Source organism: Siphateles boraxobius, unplaced genomic scaffold, assembly GCF_051911475.1.
Source record: "Siphateles boraxobius isolate OS27281-9 unplaced genomic scaffold, OSU_SipBor_1 22, whole genome shotgun sequence".
In the NCBI taxonomy this organism is placed as follows: domain Eukaryota; kingdom Metazoa; phylum Chordata; class Actinopteri; order Cypriniformes; family Leuciscidae; genus Siphateles; species Siphateles boraxobius.
Genome location: NW_027508833.1, coordinates 29,183,614 through 29,190,207, shown reverse-complemented (window position 1 = coordinate 29,190,207; position 6,594 = coordinate 29,183,614).

The following is a 6,594-nucleotide window of genomic DNA, read 5'->3' as shown; positions in this document are numbered from 1 at the left end:
GGTGAATAAATGATGACAGGATTTACATTTTTGGGTGAACTATCCCTAATAGATATTGTAATGCATCCAATCAGCTCAATCAATAGCTTAAAGCCTACTTTAAAAAAAAACAGCCTATGTTTTTCTGGTTTTAGATGGTCTCACAAAGATGGTGTCAGCAAGCTGGTAACCAAACTATTTTCCAAGCCAGATCACCAAGAATCCCTATAAAACCTACAAACCAGTTTAGACCATTAAATAATGCTGGTCTAAGATGACCCCTCTTTAAGAAGCTTTGCTTTTAAACAACTAGCATGGGCCATATTAATCAATAAAGTATGTTCAACCATACCACACTTTCACACCCGTTGCCGGAGCACCAGCCTGGAATTCTTGTGTGTGACTTGGCGTATGGCTGTTCCTCTTGAACCCTGTACCTCTCCTCCAGCAGTGTCCTTTACTGCTCCTATACAATGTGCTTGTAGGAAGAATGTTCATGATAAAACGAAGTGTTTAAACTTCTGATGTCGTAAAGCAAACAATTGGAGCCACACTTACCCAATGGGAATTTTTTTCTTTGATGTAACTAAAACACATATAGGCTACTGCTTCAATGTCAATACATTGTTATACTGTTACTAATGAAACAAATGAGAGATGAAGATGTCCTCTTAGTCTTAATAGTCTTGTATTTCATATTGTACCCGGGATTGGTGAGAGCGACAAAGAGGGAGAAAGAGAGGAATGATGGGACACAGTTTAGTGCTGCCATCGCCAGCTGTGTCAGTGTCAAAGGGCAGAGATTCCTGATGCTCTGTATCTCTGTACAGAGGGTTGGAGATCAACTGACAGTCGATAGGCAGGAGCAGGATTGGGCACCACTGGCCTACACTGTAAAAAAGTGTGCGTAATAATGGTAATCTACTGGCAGCTGGTTGCCGGCAATGTACTGTTAATTTACAGCCTTGTGTCTTGTGTCCCTTCACTTGACATTTGTCACTTGTGTCACTTCACCTGACATTTATCCTTTTCCTATAACTAGCTATAATGGGTAAAAATTGTATAATTCTATGAAGGTTTAATTGTTAATCTTAGGTATTTCCTAATTACTTTATGGTTAATAATAGGAATGTATAAAATCAAGTTTAATATGAGTGAGAGTTCATATTAAACTTGTTTAAATCAAATTATTTAATAGAAGACAAAACAAGCATTAAAAGAATCTAAAACTATACTAAAAATCAATTATATTCTAGACCCAGAAAGGTCGTGTTATTTTAGTTCTGCCACACTCTAATATATTTTATCACATAGAATTTGTGAGTACAAAATTATCCTAAATCCTTATCCAATAAACACAAATGACAGGAAAAATGATGTACATTCATTGGTTTAGAAAAGGAATGCTCACTCAGGTGAATATCACTTTGGGAATTCTGAAATGTAATTATTGTATGTTATGGACAATGGGGGACTTGGATAGTGCGAATCCCACCTGTAGATGGCAGTATAAGCTCACTTTAAAATACTACACGAGCCAGTACAGATTTATTTCTCAAGTTGTGACCCACATCGCACAGGAAGAATCATTCATCTTCTCTCAGAGTTCCTATGATTATGTAATAATAATGTAAATTAGATTATGTAGAACATACCTCTTTAAGCATCTGTTTTTGTAGCAAAATAAGGTTTTCACTACACGTCATCAATCCAGAAGGCGGCCATTTTGGAGGCACTGAACTGAACGGACTTGCAGATTATGCTGAAAAATGGTCGTGTTTTGGTCTGTACTAATCGGCCGCACCGGAAAAAAACATTTCGAGTTCTATAGACTGACAAAGGTTTAAGAGAAGAGTGCAAAAAACGGATGAAAGAAGGCGTTTGTGGTGGAGAGAGGCACAGCATTAGCCACATGTGTAAATGAAGCGTTGATTATGGCTAAAATGTTGACGTAAAGTAGTTAACTATTGGCTACATTCACACTGTCAGCCCAAATCCGATTACCTTTGTATCCGATTGGAATCTGATCTAAAATAATGTCCACACGGTGTATCGCAACTGTTCAGATTTGTGCGTTCATGCAGCTCTTTGGCAATATGGCAATGACGTTGCGTTAATGGAGTGGTTTGCATTAGCAATAGAGATGTTGTCTTATTTAAATTTTTACAACATGAAAATGTGTATCCGCCGCGCTGGACTACTGCGTCTTGAGCTGCAGAACTGTAGGAGGCTGGTATGCACAGCTTTTTATCCGCGCCGGTTTAAAAAAAAAAATTCTGCTTGTCCAGAATCTGTGACCGTCATAGTCTGTGACCGTAGTGGGCGCGGTTGTCACTGTGCTGCGTGATCTACGCAAACAGCGTAACTTCTGACTATAAGCCAAAGGTAAGGTATTTACGAAACGTTTGTTTAGAAATGATGGTTATTTACACAATAAATGATTATTTGCTTGCCCAGATTGAGCTCAATGTGTTTTTCTTTTTTTCAGAGTAGCCGACTACGTGTGTTTCCGCGTTCATTAATGTTTATGTTCTCACGCGAGAAGAGAACGTGCACGTTTAGGAAAAGTTTTTTTCTCAGTGTGTTTTGCTATTCAGAATAATATGTTATATTGGATATTATTTATTAGGATATATATATTTAATTTGTGGAACCAGTAGTCAATGAAAGACATGTATGGCACAAAAATATTATTTTTGTGTAAATTATTATATTAATGCACAGAATAATAATACAAAAAATCACTCAAAATTGCTGTAACAAGTTGTAAAGGTCACCGAACAGACATACAGTAGAGCCTTACCAAATATGATAAGGCTATTTTCATGGTCACCGAATTCTGTTACCCTCCTCTATTTCACTCATAATGAATGTGACACACTCCAAATTCACTCTGATGATGTGTGAACTCTTCAGCTTCTTACAGTAGAAATCATTTTGGGCTGACATGAACAGAAGCAGACATACAGTAGGATCACCAAATATGATAAGGCTATTTTAATTGTCACCGCATTCTGTTACCCTCCTCTATTTCACTCATAATGAATGTGACACACTCCAAATTCACTCTGATGATGTGTGAACTCTTCAGCTTCTTACAGTAGAAATCATTTTGGGCTGACATGAACAGAAGCAGACATACAGTAGGGTCACCAAATATGATAAGGCTATTTTAAGAAGTTACGCTGTTTGCGTAGATCACGCAGCACAGTGACAACCGCGCCCACTACGGTCACAGACTATGACGGTCACAGATTCTGGTGTAACAGGCACTTTGCAACAACACAGCCTTGTTTCGGCAGCGACTTTCAGCATGTTCCCTATAACAACGTCTGACGGTCTAACCACAAATGGATGTAGCTTGAAACGGATTTCATGTGCTTTTTTTTGTCTGACAATCTGAACGTAGCCTATGTCGGAATAAGAAATAGAAGGAAGAATAGCGGAGAAGGGCTAGAGAAGCTAGCTCGTTCGGATCTTTAGCACATATTGGGTCTCATTCATGAAACATTCGTAAATATACGAGTAAATATGCGAGTGATTTGCGCGTAAAGAGACATTCCCGAAAACTCTTCTCCTGATTCACAAATACTTCGTAAACGTCAGATGTGATAGTGAAATGTGTGTGTGTGTGTTAATGAATTCCAATCAGTCGTAAATGGGATCCAGTATGGCAAGCCGTTTTAACTTTTATTCATTTCCAGGATATGAATTCTTGATATCAACAATTCAATTTTAACTAGTTAAAATTATAGTTATTGATATCAGGAATTAGATTTCTACTAGTAACAATGGCAATTTTTGATATCAGAAATTACATTTCCACTAGTAACAATGCTAATTCTTGATATCAACAATCACATTTTTACTAATTAAAATGCTCATTCTAGATATCAAGAATTGTATTTCAACTAGTAAAAACTATAATTCTTGATATCTGTAATTGTATTTTCACTAGTGAAATGTCTCCATAGGCTGCCATTCAAAATCAATTGTTGATATCAATAATTGATTTCTTACTAGTTGCAATTCCAATATCAAATATCAGAAATACAATTCTTACTAGTAAAAACCTTTATTTTTGATATCAAGAATTCAATTGTCACTAGTTGAAATGTCTATTCTTGATATCAACAATTGAATTGCTACTAGTAACAATGTTCATTTTTGATATCAATAATTCCATTTTCACTAGTGACTATGTTAATTTCTGATATCATGAATGTGATTGTTACTAGTAAGAAAGCCATTTTAGATATCTGAAATAATATTGATATCAGAAATACATTTTCAGATATCAAAAATTAAAGTTTTTACTAGTAGCAATTAAATTGTTGATATCAAGAATAGACATTTCAACTAGTGACAATTGAATTATTGATATCAGGAATTCACATTCTTACTAGTAACAATGTAATTATTGATATGAAAAATTATATTTCTACTAGTAAGAAATCAATTGTTGATATCAACAATTAATTTTGAATGGCAGCCTATGGTGACATTTCACTAGTGAAAATACAATTACAGATATCAAGAATTCAATTGTTGATATCAAGAATCTAATTGTTGATATCAAGAATTAAATTGTTGATATCAATAATTAAATTGTTGATATCAAAAATGTAATTGTTGATATCAAAAATGTAATTGTTGATATCAAAAATTGAATTGTTGATATCAACAATTCATATCCTGGAAATGAATAAAAGTTAAAACGGCTTGCCATAGATCCCGTCCATCTAACCAAAGATGTAAGTTCTCCTGGAGTTGTAGTCTGGCAAAGAGAGATGGGTATTGTGCTTTGCAAGATTGTGTACTTGTTCCTCACAAGACCAATGACGCGTTCCACATGGATCCGAACAGCTGCTAGTCCCCTTGTACTTTCAAGTTCACTTGGGTGCAGTTGCTGTTTCCCTTTAGTGAAGGCTGGTAATTTGAGATGAGCACTGTACAAGCTCACAGCATCTCCTATGGTAAACCCTCGATCTGCCAAGACGACATCACCAGGTGACAGGTTTTCCAGGTAGCCGCAGTTTTCAGTGAGGTGCTTATCACTTGTTCGCCCCCCCCCAACCAGTAGACACAAATGATATGACTCCCTGTGGTGTTATTGAGATCAAATACTTAACAGTATTATGATGCTTGTACTGTGAATATGTTTGGGCTCGGGCTTTCATGTTCTTAGGCTTCTCAATGAAAATTTCAAAACAATCTATTATGGAAGTACAATTTCTGTATATGCTGTTTTTGAAACACATGGGTAAACTGATTTGAATTTGCTCCTTACTGGGCCACACTATGAATGAAGAAGACAACCTACTGTTCATGACATTTAATGTACTGTTAAAAATTCGGCTTACAGTAGGCTTTGACACATGAAATATATATGTAAAGAAGTGGAGTGGTAAATCCAATCTCATTCTCATTAGAGTCATTAAAAAGCAGTGAAAAGGGGTCAGCCCAGGTCCCCCCTTTAGGAATCCTGACAAGAAGGTGAAGACGACCATCATCTTGGAATAGGATGGAAGTCCAGTTAAGTCCTGGACCATCTCATCATTGTCTTTGAACACCTCCTGCTGGAAAGATAACTTGCTTACCCTGTCCCTAAGCTGATAGACCTCTGCCCTCAGTCTGGTACACTCTTCCGTCAGTTTCTTCACAGTTTCTCGACAGGCTTCATCAGAGCATGCTACACTGCTCTCAGTATGGATAGGGTCTTTACAGTAGCTGTGTTCCCCACTCTGCCCGCACTCAGGAAAGCTGTCACTGTGGTCCATCTCATTGCCAGTATATTTACCATGGGGTAACATTGACACATCACTGGTACAACTTCTCTTCCTTTTGACAGCTTGTGTTTGCTCAAATTTCTTGTAGCAATTGATTTTTCTTTGTCGTTCCTCAGGTGACAGGTAGGCAAACAGACTTGGCACATAATTGGGGTTCAGAGGATTATCACTTTTTGTGCCTGCAGTGGTATAATGAGAGACCAATTAACATTACCTACTCAAAATTAGTGGTAACACTTTATAATAACTGCACGCTATTATTCATTAGTTAAGCATGAGTAAACAGTTAATTCATTAAGCATTAATAGACAAAAAATAGTTTATAAATACGGCTATAAATGCTTTTTCCTTGATTTATAAGCATATCTATAATGTTTAATAATAGTATTTTCATTCTTTGTTAATGATCAATTTATCATTTCTAAATGAAGTATAGGATTATTTACAAACCAGTTATTTAAGAGTTGTCAGTGATTCATAAGATCACTTAGAAAGTTTAAGTAAATGGAGTAAATTCAGGTAGATTTTATGAACACACTAAGTATTACTGTATGTCTCAATAATACGATGTATGAATGTGGATTTAAATACTTTTTTAAGTAATCTTAGACAACTCCATTGACAACTCTTAAATAACTGGTTTATAAATAATGCAATACTTCATTTAGAATTCGATTCGGTCCTACAAATGGCGCCCGCGCCACTGTGTGACGTCACATGAAATCTAAGAATATATGGGCATCATATTATGACATGAATGCGAATGAAAAAGAAACATTTCTCAGTTGCAGAAATTGTAAGTTTTATTATCAGAAGTTCATTCAAA